Source organism: Sceloporus undulatus, chromosome 5 (assembly GCF_019175285.1).
Source record: "Sceloporus undulatus isolate JIND9_A2432 ecotype Alabama chromosome 5, SceUnd_v1.1, whole genome shotgun sequence".
In the NCBI taxonomy this organism is placed as follows: domain Eukaryota; kingdom Metazoa; phylum Chordata; class Lepidosauria; order Squamata; family Phrynosomatidae; genus Sceloporus; species Sceloporus undulatus.
Window position 1 is genome coordinate 139883609 of NC_056526.1, and position 13891 is coordinate 139897499.

The window sequence follows — 13891 nt, forward strand, 5'->3', positions numbered from 1 at the left end:
GAATAATGATTTATGGGCAAAATTAGTAAAAAAAAACATTACTAAGGATTCTATAGGTGGAGGGATGACACCATGAATTACCAGGTGATGGCAACCCTAGAGACACCTTGATGGCCCACTGTTGGAAGTGCTTTGTGCCTACCTGCATAGCAGGGGGCTGGACTGGATGAAGCTTGAGGTCTCTTCCAACTTTGTTTTTCTATGATTTTTCTACATTTTTATCAATTCCATAGTCTGTCTGTCTGTCTGTGACACTAGTCTGTCTGTCTGTGACAACACAGATTGCCACCATACAAATAACAGAGAGAAATAATTAAAATCAGTAGATAGTATCAGAGTAGATTTATCATGAATCTGAAAAGAGGGAGAGCTGACAGAGCTATAAGATGGCCAGTGCCTGTCAGAATAAAAAATGTTATATTTGTGGTCACTCTCACAAAGCGACCATTGTCATATTGTTTCTATGGCTGCATCCACACTGCAGAAGTAAACCAATTTGACACCACTTTAATGGTCATGACTCAATGTTATGGAATTTTGGGAATTGTAGTTTGTTGTAGCACCAGAGCTCTCTGACCAAGAAGGCCACATTTCTCAACTACAGTTCCCTGACTTCCATAGCACTGAGCCATGACAGTTAGTGGTATCAAACTGGATTATTTCTTTAATGTGGATAGAGTTTATGACCATTTGTATTTTGCATTCCATTACTTTCTTTGCACCTGTATGGCATAATCTCTGTTTCTCCCTCTGGTAACCAGATAGAATGTGTTCCTATTTCCTTGCATGTTCTAGGTATATTTTAAAAGTGAGCCAAATACACACCTACACACACCCTCACCTTTGTAAGTCAATTTGTCTTCCATGAAAGTGAGAAAAAGATTTTCCTGCTGCTCTTAGAAAAAGCGTGGGAGAACTTTGCTGGCATTTTGGGACTTTGGGGCTTTCTTTGGAGGTATTAACAATTTGTAACCTGCTCTGATAGCCTTTTGTCTGAATAACAGGGTATAAGTAAATAATAATAATAATAATAATAATAATAATAATAATAATTTTACCTGTTTAAAAATATGCTCATACTGGCATGAGGTTTCCTGCAGCCCCTGACCTGGACACACTCCATTGCAGTGCTTAAAATTAATGCTAAAAGTCACTGTGAAGGAAAGAAAAAACATGTGTGCCTTCAAGTTTTTTTCTGAGATATGGCGATCCAAAGGCAAACCTATCATGGTTTGTGAAGTCAAAGGCTTTCATGGCTGGCATCCATAGTTTTTTGTAGGCTTTTCAGGCTATGAGGCCATGTTCTAGAGAGTTTATTCCTGACATTTCACCAGCAGCAGAGAAAGAAGATGCCAGCCATAGCTGCTGGTGAAACATCAGAAATAAACTCTTCTAGAACATGGCCTCATAGTCCACACACCCCCCCCCCAAACTATTATGGTTTGGTTGGTTTTTTGGGATGTTTCTTCAGAGGGGCTTTGCCATTGTCATCCTCTGAAGCTGAGAGATTGTGACTTGCCCAAGATCACCCAGTGGTGTTACATGGCCGAGTTGGGATTTGAACTCTGGTCCCCAGAGTCATAGTCCAATGCTCATATTGTTTACATAAGGTAAATTGTGGAAGTCCCCACAAAATGTCAGCAAATTTCTCCATTCACTCCACTTGGGGTATCTTCATTTCACTCTTACCTTCACAGAGCAGCTACCAAGAAACCTCAGCCCAAATATTGGCCCCACTGTAATGTATTTCAGATAGAACATTCAGCTAGTAGATAAACAAACAGCTGGATTCAGTAGAAGTCAGTTTCATGTGAAATATGGTCCTTAGTGGCTGGTGGTCCTTAAAGCAACTGAATTCTGATCTTGGCATTTCTTGGTAAAGATTGCAACCAAGGCACTGTCTGCATGGGCCAGGATACTCTGGGGCAGCCTGGAGTATCCTTATCCCAGAGTTGTCCTGACCTACCCCTGTTACTTGATCATCCATTTCCAAGCTGTCTGCACAGGAGTCCTGCTGAGCCAACCAGTGCATCCTCTGTGGATTGTGCACTTCGGAAGTCAGAATGAGGCATGCAGAGACAATCACGTGGCTCAGTATCTCATTCTGACTACAAAGTAAGTGATTTGCACTGCTAGCTGATGGGCTGGGCAGCTCAGCAGGATAAACAAAACAAACAAACAAGCTTCATTTATTTGCCGCTTCATACCACCGAAGCTGTGTACAACTGTAAGCTAATTTGCCCCCAACAATCTGGGTACTCATTTTAGCGACCTCGGAAGGATGCAAGCCTAAGTCAAGCTTGAGCCTTTTTGCTGGTCTTGAACTCGCAACCTTGTGGTTTTGAGTGAGTGGCTGCAGTACAGGCATTTAACCACCAGGGCTCCTGGTGCAAACCTGTGCAAACAGCCAGCCTGGAATATCAGGAATAAAAGACAGCTTTTTAACAACTATTATAAGGCCATAAAACCCACTCGGTGACCTTGGGCAAGACACAGTCTCTCAGTGACTCAGGGAAAGGCAATGGCAAACCTCTTCTGAACAACTCCTGCCAAGAAAATCCCATGATAGGTTGGCCTTAGGATTGCCATAAGTCAGAAACAACTTAAAGGCACACAACAAGAGATATACCCCAGCTCTGTTGCTGAATGGCCCAAATGTCATGGTTTTTATTTTCCTTCCCTTGCAAAAATGGAGGAAAGGGGACAGAGTAGTGCATGAGCTCACAGCTAAGACATGACCTGGCAAATCACAGTTTATAGTTATGAATGAAGAATTCCAGAGTGTTGAACACAGACTGAAAAATCATAGCACATGATGGTGACAATCAAATAGCAGAAATAGAAAAAATATTCAAAAAAATGGTTGGTATGTTTTTGAGTGTCCAGAACCACTGATGAGAAGAATCATATACTGATGAGAATATTTCTACTTCTATGATTATTTTATATAAAACTTGCATGTTGTTGTTACAAAAAGTAAGGCAAAATGTTTTCCACAGGAAACAGCATTTTCTGCACAGAAAAAAATGGTTTCCTGATGAAAAATGCTGTAATTTGAAACTCATTTTGTACAAATTCCACATGCTCAGAATTTTTCTGTTTCATGCATCAAACAACCATGTACAGTACAAATTTTGCACAGAATAAGTCCTGAACTGCAAATTGGTTTCAAAAACTGCACAATGGGAAGGAAATTGCTAAGATTACTGGTTGCTTCTTTTGAGAAGATTAGTGAAGAATTACATTCTTATCAGCACCCTATCAAAAAGCACAGCACATATATTTCCCCGTGTGCTTTGTTGTGGAGCCCATCTTGAAAGTCTTAGTTCAGCACCCAGATGCAGTTTCAGAAAGTTTGAAATAGTAAATCAATTGAAAATATTTCCAAGTTAGTATTAGGACATCAGAAGCATTATAGCAATAACTATTTTAGCAATTAAATCATCGAGCAGCCTTACACTGATGGTCCCAGGAACTTTTCCTTCCAGGCAATGACCAGCTGAAATCCTTTTCTGCATAGTTGTAATATATTACTCATATTATTCAATAATAACAGGCCAGTTATTTAGATAATAAGATCTTTCATTTTCTAGCTAGCAGTTATTTGCTTTTGTAGAATTATACTTACACATAAATGTGGAAAGCATTTTTTATTATTCATAAAAAGAAATGCAAATAAGAGAAACTGATTATTTTTAATTAAAAAAAGATCTGGGTGGTTATAAAACAATGCAGAGGGAAATATTCCATTAACCCTTCTTTTTGCAGAGCATTAATCTTCCCATTCGAAAACACAGAAAAAAGAGGATTCATCACCATTAGCTTTAATTAATTTTTGCTTCAATTAGATTAATTTAGCTGCTCAGCTTATGTTGCTGTCTTATCTTAGGATTCAAAGGCATTTTCTTATCTGAATTCATATTTACTACATTAATATAAATAAGGGCACTAATGAGAGATTAAGATTCAATTTATCTCATGTTTTACACAGATAATCTCTAAATTAGTTTTAAAAGAAGTGCCTGCATTAATCTGTGAAAGGGATCAGTGGGACAGATAAAATTATTTCCCAGAAGGAATCCAAAGATACAAGATGACAAAGCAGACAATAATCCAGATCGTTTTCAAAGAAAAATTGGAGTCAGACTTAGAGTAGACCCAAGGAAACCAACTATCTGTTCATTTGCTTGTTTATAGGCATTTATATATTGTAGGTGCCAGATGAGTTTTGCCCAAATGGGGGCCATGATTGAGAAGGGACTCTTTTTGGCTGCCATCTGCCTCATCTGAGGGGACAGAAGCACCCTCAATACATACACATGGCGGCATGGAAGCTGGCATTCCCTTAGATTCTAAGACATATGGGGTTTAAAAGGTAGGCAGCAAAGCTTTGAATTGTGTATGGAAATAAACTAGAAGCTGGTATTATTATTATTATTATTATTATTATTATTATTATTATTATTATTCTGCTTTTTCCCAAAGGAATCAAAGCAGATTCCAACATTATAAATAAAACATCAAACAATTAAAATTATATTTTAAAAACCCCAAGACCCCAACCCTCCCCCCAAACATAAAAACAGCAATCAACTCATAAAAAGAGATTAAACATCAAAGAATTTAAAACGATCCAGCTCTTTCAACATGACCAAAGTATACACTGCCTGACCAGACCCAGTAAACAGTTTACCTTGAACCAGCTGCATTGTCTGTACAGTCTCAAAATCCAACCTCATGTACAACTTATTGCAGTTGTTAGTTCTACAGATGACTAAGCATGGACAACAATGACCAGGCTATGGCTGACCAGGAGATATTGAAATAAGACTACATGCAAATTGATGAAATCTCCTTGCCAAACAGCCTCCTGGATTTCTAGTGACAACAAACCTTAATTAAGTGTTGTTGTGTCTCTTTAACTTTTCATGAGTTCATTTCCCATCTTAGAAATGGGAACCCATTGTGTGACCTTCAGTAAGTCACATGTTCTCAGGCAAAAGTGAACCTCCTTTGAATAATTTTGTTGAGAAAACTTTATGATAAGTTCTCCTTAGGGTTGCCAAAAGTGAGAAATGACTTGAAGGCAAACAACAACAACAACAACATTAACCATACTGAAGAGGGAGGAGTCTCCAATTGGTCCAGACAAGGATGTGTGAAGTATCTCATGTTATCTGAAGCTCATTTCAACATTTTCTGGACTTCCTGCAATGCAGATGCTAGAACTGATATATGGCTATAGATGCATCTGTAAAAGTTACACATTTGAAAAGTGTACATAGAAAAAAAAAGATATTTCAAAGGTATGCAAAACTCTGTTTAATCAAAATTTAATATTAAAAGGCAACACTTTATAGGAATATATACAGTTCAAAATATGCATACAAATGTGTGTATATTTGGAAAAAATAAAGAAAGGATAGATCTTATTCCAAACTCTATCACAGCCACCACCACCATAAAGGGAAAAGGGGATGAACTATGAGGAATGGGGAAGAGAAATGATCCCTTGAACTGGCCACAAAATTTATAGCTGTGCACATTCCTAGTTCTGACTCAAAATGGTCAGAGGCCCTGACTAAGGCATTCAGTGGAATACTTCGTCTTGTCTTTTGTTTTGCCCTGCCTCGTGCTTGAAGGAAGAAGAAAAATTAAGGAAGATGAATGTCTGTATGTTTTCAGTTTTGACTGATCTAAGTGTTTTCATCTTTGCTAGATTTAGCCAGAGTCATCCATCATAGGAATGCTGGAAATCAACACTTAATAAATAACCAGAACATTTAGTACTGGCTCTTCCTTAGGACAGCAAAATAAATTCTCTTGCCCTTTATCTTCACTTAATTCTCTATTGCCTCACCTATGTATACTTTGAATATTATGGCTGAACACCTTTGTTAGCCTATCATACTGGAGCATAGCTTGGGGTTAATTAAAGCCTACCCCTAGTTTTGCTTGACTGATTTCCTTCCTTCTATTCTAAGCAACTTGAATGAGAAGGAAGCACAAATAGCACATACCCATGTATCACATTGGGCTTAGTTAAAATATGGAACTCACCCCCTCAAGATATAGTGGTGACCAGCAAGATAGCTCAAACATAGATTACACAAAGTCATGTAAGAGAAAGTCCTCATGACTACTCATTATGATGCCTATTTGTAACTGTCAGGATCAGAAGCTTCATATTTTTTGAATGTTAGTTGTTAAAGAACATGAGCAGAAGTGTGCTCATATCATGGCTCTTCCAATAGGCATCTGGTTGGCATCTGTGATAACTGAATGATGGTCTAGATATCTTTTAGGTCTAAATTTGTTTAGTTCTTCCTATGCTCTCACACCCTTTCCAGCAATTAACACTGAGGTGGAATATTTCCTGTGACTGATCATTTGTGATCAGCAGATGGGCAGCTACTTTTACCTCAGACTACAAATGCTCTGCTATTATGCAAAAGTCTTAGGGGATGACAACATTACATCTAATTTTTTCCTACTGTATCATGATCTACATTAAAAGGAAAAATACAAAGAAAGAAGTGGCAGAACACTGTACTCTCCCAGGATACAATACCATAAAATCTCCAAGTGGCTTCTGGGGAGCAAAGAAACTTCAGAGGAGGTTTGAGTCAGAGACAACTGACTTATACCACATTCAGATGCTCCAGCCTATCACCACATGTTTAAATCATGAGCAATGGCATCACTACAGTTGGCATCACCCAGTGCGGTAACTGATGATGTTACCACCCCCCCCCCCCCATTCTCCTCCTCCAATACCATACCATTCAGAATCCTTAGTGATGCTTTTTGTACTGTTACATAAATCATAATTCCCATACATCACTAAATGTAATTACAATAGTTATGACATAAACAACTAGCAAAGTTAAACTTATACCTTTAAATTATAATACAGTGGGCCCTTGGTATCCATGGGGTATCCATTCCAGACACCACCACCCCTCCCCGTGGATACTAAAATCCATGGATGCTCAAGTCCTGTTGCCCCTAATGGTGGTGTGGCCACTTCCATGGACCACTGAGGACAATGGGGCTGTCCCTAATATTGCAACTTCCCCTGCCATCTTCTTCATCCTCCTTCTCCTTCTCCTCCTTGCAATCCTCCTTGTCATCTTTTCCCTCACAGTAATCAATCCTGCTGCCTGGCAAGAGCAGCTTCTGACAAATTGGAGCAGCTGCCTGCTGGGCTATGAGAGGCTGCACTGCCGCCATTGCCTGATGCTGCTGCTGGTTCAGAGGGCAGGCATGATTGATAGTTAATGGTGGCGTAGCCCCATGCACACACCACCACTGGGAACAATGTGGGTTTGCTGTCTGTGGAAGCTCAAATCCACAGATGGCAAGTCTGCAGATACGGAGGTCCCACTGTACCATACAGACAATCTAAATATATTTGCATGTATATTTCATATGGTTAAAGTTAAATTTGGTAAGATATGCTTTTTTTAAAAAAAAATATTAATTTTTTAAAATTATTATTATTATTATTATTATTATTATTAAAAGTCTTTCTCTTTCCACTGAGTCTTGCCCCACTCACAGCATCTCTTCAGCATTTTAAAGGGATTGAGGTGAACGCTATAGCCCATTTTTGCCAAAAGGCAAATGTTTGGGAAGAAGTGGTGTCACACCTCCTTAGGGTGTCACCTGGTGCTGTCCACACACCCCACACTCCAATGATACCCCTGATCATGAAGATAGTTTCTCAGTACATTGCCATATTTTTTGCAAATGACCAGTACTAATGGCTAGAACGCACATCCAGAATCCGCTATGAAAGTTACATCTTAGTAAGTGGACTTAAGTATGCAGGAATTAAAACTGGGCAGTTTTGCAATGTCTATATTTAATAAAGGGCTGCTTTTGTTTCCATGTAGCACAGCTGGCAAGTGGTTCATTGTGCAATGGAACCAAGGCACATCAGGCACCAGTGTGTATTAAACATTGTACTGATAAGTAGCACCTCAGCTAAGTATATGTAAAGTTACGTTAAGTAAAAGGTGATGTAGAATTCCAGTTCGTATATCTACAAGATGAAACATCACACAGAATGTAGACACCTAGTTCAAAAGAGTACTAATTGCTTTGAAGATTTTAATTAGATAAAAGATGTTTGCATGAATTGTGGTAGTTCTCTTACTACCAGGATATTTGTTGTTACTGATAATTTTGTTAATGGTCTGTGTTAATAGTATAATTATCACTGCCATTACATCCAATTTATTCTGATATCATATTCCTACCTTGTCCATGTTTACTGTGTGTGTGCGTGTGTATACACACACACATACACACACGAACATTATACTCAATGAATGTGATGAAGTGGATTGTAATCCATGAATGTTTTGCTGCCATAAATGTGGAACTTTTAGGTCACCATGCAGCACTTTGCTTTTGTGCTGCAATAGAATAAAACAACTGTCCCTGTGAAAAAACATTATGAAGTCAATCATCCATTTCAGTTCAGAATATAGGGAAAAAGCTCTGTTCAATCAGGCCAAAAGTAAGTCTTGCTTGGTATTCTGCGTACAACAATAACTATTTCATATTTCTAAAAACAAGCAGAATAACGCAATGGAAATGGAATGTGCTCTGGAAACAATCATTTAGGGCATAAGCAACAGCTTTTGGTCAGGAGATACTCTGTGCTTAAGGGCCACCATTGAATGTGTGTTTGGGATAACTTAAGAGGCTTTTTTGTTACAATAAACTATTTCTCACATATATGTAAAACAGATAAAAATTATCTGAAAGTAATTAAAATAATTATTCATTAATTTATTAAATTTATTAAAATTCACATCACTCCTTATTTCTGAAACAAATTCCCGATCCATAATTGATTATTATTAAATTTATATTTATATAAAAATGAACCTTATATGTAAATAATAATAATAACAACTGATTTCAGTTACTACACTGACTATGTATATTGAACTAATAAAACCCCTCTCTGGACTGTTGTTGTTGTTGTTGTTGTTGTTTGTATTTCAAGTCATTTATGACTTATGGAGACCCTAAGGTGAATCTATGATGGGTTTTTCTTGGCAAAGATTTATTCAGAGGAAGTTTGCCATTATCTACTTACTTCTAAGGCAGAGAGAGTGTAGCTTGTGCAGGGTCATCCAGTGGGTTTCAATGGGATTCGAATCCTGGTCTCCTGAAGTCCTTAGCCCAACCTTCAAGTCATTACACCATGCTGGTTTTCACCCCATTAATTTTATAGTGGATTTAATTGCTTCCCCCCTGACTTCAGTGTATTCATTGATTTACTGCCAAATTTCAGGAGGAGTAACCACAATATTAACTTTAAAAATAAAAATAAAAAATTGGGGGGGGGGGGGCTGCGGGGGGTGGGGGGAGGTGGAAAAAAAAAAGAGATCTTGAGGCTGCATGTTGTTCATAGTCAACACTTCGCATCCTTGTTTTAGGATACCTGTTGGAGGAGCCAGAAAGGAGACATATGAATAAAAATGTAATATTTACCCAGGTATGCACAGAGCTCTAATTCAAATGGAATGATTTGAATTTTTGTTTAAATATATAAGCATTTAATCTATAGCCCTTATCAGATGAGTGTGGAACTGGGGGTCTTCTGCACTGGGCGATTCGAATTCGCGTTATTTCGCGAAGTACCATCATGCCAGCATTCGAATGGCCCAATCCGCACTCACGTGAATGCGTGAGCTGCCAAACTGAATGCGTACTGACTCCTCTTTTTGGAGCGTGTTGGCCAGTGCGCTGATAAGGGGATTGGCGATATCCTGGATTGGGGCTCTGTTCGATCTCAGTGCGAATGGGTCTGGTGTGACCACCCAGTCCTGAATTCCATCGCAAGACCCCCAGATTCCAATTTTTACTTCCGGTGGGTCTTTCCTTTGCGGTTCCATGGAGCGGGGGGGGGGGGCGGTTCCAGCGGCCTCCTCCTCCTCTCCGCGCTTGAGAGGCATCCCTGGCTGCATCCCAGCAGGGAAGAGGCGCGGGGGGGCAACGGGAATCGCGTTCCAGCAGCCTCCTCCTACTCCTCCCGGCCTTGGGAGCCAGCCTAGGCTGCCTCTCAAGCCGGGAGGAGGAGGCCGTTGGAACGGTGGCGATCGCCGCGATTCTAGCGGCCCCGCGCCTGTTCCCTGCCTGGGATGCAGCCCAGGCTGGATCCCAAGCCGGGAGGAGGAGGAGGAACTCTTAATCAAAGCATCTCCATTTACTTAGATGGCCATCCAGCCTCTTTGACAGCCGCTGGAACTGCTCCTCCCCCCCCCCAGAATACATACTCACACACACACACACACACACACACGTAGAACCGGGCATTGCTAATTTGTTGCAAGGGAAGGTCATGGTAACATTAAAACCAAGCAGGAATGTAGAGAGGAAACAGTAATGGGCACGTTGTATCGCGATTGTTAATGTGCATGAGCTGGCTCTCCAGCTGTTTACCGGGCTGTCATGACGGGACCTCCCCTTTCACCCCGGAAGCGTTTAAGGTCGCAACCCATGCAGGGCACCACTGAGCATGTGCGAGGCGGCTGATACGAATCGACCAATCCTCATGTTGAGCACCGGTGTGACAAAACATTCTGCACTGAATGCACTTCGCGCGAATGCAGATTGGCCAATTTGAATCCTGCCAATGCGGAAGGACTCCCAAGTATGACAGTACATTGCGTTATGACGCGAATTCGAATCGCCCAGTGCAGAAGACCCCCAGTTCCACACTCATCTGATAAGGGCTTATCAGTGATGGAAGTTGCACAACCTTTTTGATGTTGTTAGATTGCACCCCCCAGTATGCTGTTACTCAAAGGACTGGTGAGGAGATGGCCTGCATTCTCCACCACTCTGTCACTGAAAGAACGGGGTGGGGGGGGTGGGGTGGGGTTGGAGACTGCAAGCAGCTTGGGTAACCTTCAGGCTAGGGAGTTCCAATATATACCAATACTAACTAGGAGGAATCCAGATTTTTGGAAGTGAGGAATCTTTATTTAGAGAATATGCAAACTGCAATCACACACACAGCACACAGAGCTAATCAAAATGAAAATATGGAAAGGAGATAGTTGAATTTTAGGGGATACAATGGGATTATATTTACCTGTCCAAAAAGAAGACAGTGGAAGGGCAGACTGCCTCAGATGGGAATGGAGGGGGGAGTCAGAGCATGATACAGAACATAAACAGGGTGAGGCCATGTATCTGGGCAGGGCTGTGTGCTTAGTGGCTAGGTTTTGAGGACATATTTATACTTTAAAATTAGCCACAGTTGATAGACTTTCTTGCTTGTTAGCAAACACTGAATGGCTTGTCCCAGGTATTGTACCAATGGATTTCAGACTGGTCAATGGTTTTTACAAAAGCAATGATAGGATTGGGATGGCCCTGAGATGGATGGAAGGAAGGAAGGAAGGAAGGAAGGAAGGAAGGAAGGAAGGAAGGAAGCATGCATTGAAAAACTTGGCTGGGATCAGAATGGGTGGTAGGTAAACAGAGAGAGATTGGCTTACTGCTTTTAAATGTGAAGATCTCCTTTATGTCAGGTTTTGAGGAGAAATGCTGACTTTCCAGGAAGGACTTTAGATTTGATAATTTTCTTTACTTGGATGCACACTTACCTGGTGGAAGCAATTTTCCTAGGAACCTGACCCTTTTAGTGTTCCTGAAAGGGCACTGATCTCTCAAAATTATGCTGTTTCCAAATATGAGAAATCAAAATCTGAGGATATTCAAAATACAGTGTGTGGTATGCAGGGATACATACTGATACCTCACTGTTGCTTATGCTGGCTTGGGATTCTGGGAGATATATTGCAATAATATCTAGAGTACTGCACGTTTCCTAATCTTGTTCTGCAGAATTTTATCATATAACTAACACCATGGCAATCCAGAATGTTATGGAACTTAAACTGATATCTTTAAAATGGACAAAATGGACAGTCAGGAATGATAGGAGCTATTGTCCAACATCTGGACGGCCACAAGTTCCTCACCAATAGAAGGGAATATTACACATGCCTGCTCAATAGTTGGTTTAGGAATGAAGCCAACACTCTTTGCAATATTCTCTAATCAAGGCTTTTATAGAACAATGTGACTGCATCATTTCATAGGTAACAATTCATTGGCTGCCATTTATTTACTTTTTTTATTCACTGAAACAAAAACATTGCTATGGTGTTAGGCAGTAAGAAGCTGGGGGGGGAAATTGAGTGACAATTCATTTTAAAGAACTGTCATGCTTCTGTTTGAAATAGAATTGGGCACTATTTCAAAGAAGACAATTTGGGAAGCTAGATCTTGATACTGACATAATTTCTTCTGACACCAAAGGGCAGTGGTGTCATGAATGTCACAACTTTAAAGATTTTCTTTAGCTGTGTATGTCTTAGTAATTACATTTAAAAAAAAATCAAACCGCAAATAGAACTACCACCTGACTATATTGTCATTTCAGAAAACTATTCTGAGGGACAGGAAGATATGTCAGTCATTTTCGTAAGTGGAATTCATTAAAAGGTCACCTTTCTGTCTGAACAGCAACAGATGGTAGTGTACAGAAAAGAAGAGGACCTCAAAACATTAATAGAAAAGAGGGCTTCACGGGCTATGCCACTTTTGATTGAATTCAACAACACAGCAGCAGACAAGTGAACATTGAATGGCAAGCAATTAGAACAGTTGTTTTCCAAAATAATATGAAATTTTATTCATTTTGAAATAAAATTAAAAATAGAAGGTGTGTGTGTGTGTGTGTGTGTGTGTGTGTGTGTGTGTTAAAAGCCCAAATAAACGAGAATGTACATGTTAATGGAAAAGACCACTAAAGAAATAAAAAAAAATCACTTATATAATACTTATCCTGTTGGAGATAAAGTTTTGGTATAGGAAGAGTAAAATATTGTAAGTAGAAGCTCATGATCAAATGAAAGGGCATGTACTGTATGTGCATGAGAGAAATAGAGAGACTGTGGTTGGAATCTTCTTGGTAACTTGGGACTATGAATACGTATTTTATGCAGTGTCCAAAATCTTATCCTAGGCAGTTGTCAGACTCCTTGTGGGCATGACTATGGCTGTTAACTAGCTAAGGGAGAGGAGGAACACAAACAATATGGGACTGAAGCCCATTCCAGCTGCAGTTCTCCAGCCAGAGAAAGCAAAATGAGATTGCAGGGCAACCTCATTTTGATTCCTACATTTGGAGAAGTGCAGCCAGGACTGACTATGATATCCACCACTTGGCTTCCTCTATCCATCCATCTCCCACCTGTTGTGAATAAATGGTGACAACAATACCCCTACAGAACTTGTCATATGCTGTGGTGGTGGTGCATACAGTATGCCTGTGGAACATTGCACTATACATGCCTCATGCAGGATCCTGGATTGTGTTTCTGTGTTTATAAGTCAGAAGAGATAAACACCTGGAGGGCATTCATTAAAACCCATATAAAAATGGAGACATCGCAAAATGTTAAGGAATGATGTTAGTGAACACATTGCAAAGAATGGAACTTTAGTCAGTGTAGCCTTCTAAGAGAGAGCCACTGTGGTGTTATCATTTGGGCATTGGACTCTGGGGACCAGGGTATGAATCTCGACTCCGTCATAACCATAGGCAAGTCATAGTCTCTCAGCCTCAGAGGAAGGCAAAGACAAGTACCCTCTGAACAAATCTTGCCAAGAAAACCATATCATAGATTTGGCTGAGGGTCACCATACGTTGGAAATGATTTGAAGGTACACAAGAACAATTATTTTTTAAAGAGGTTGTTCTTTCTAATTGTAATTTTATTCTTGGTGTTTTATTGTTATAATAGTTGTAATGCACCTTGATTCCCCTGGGAAAAGATGGAATATAAATAAT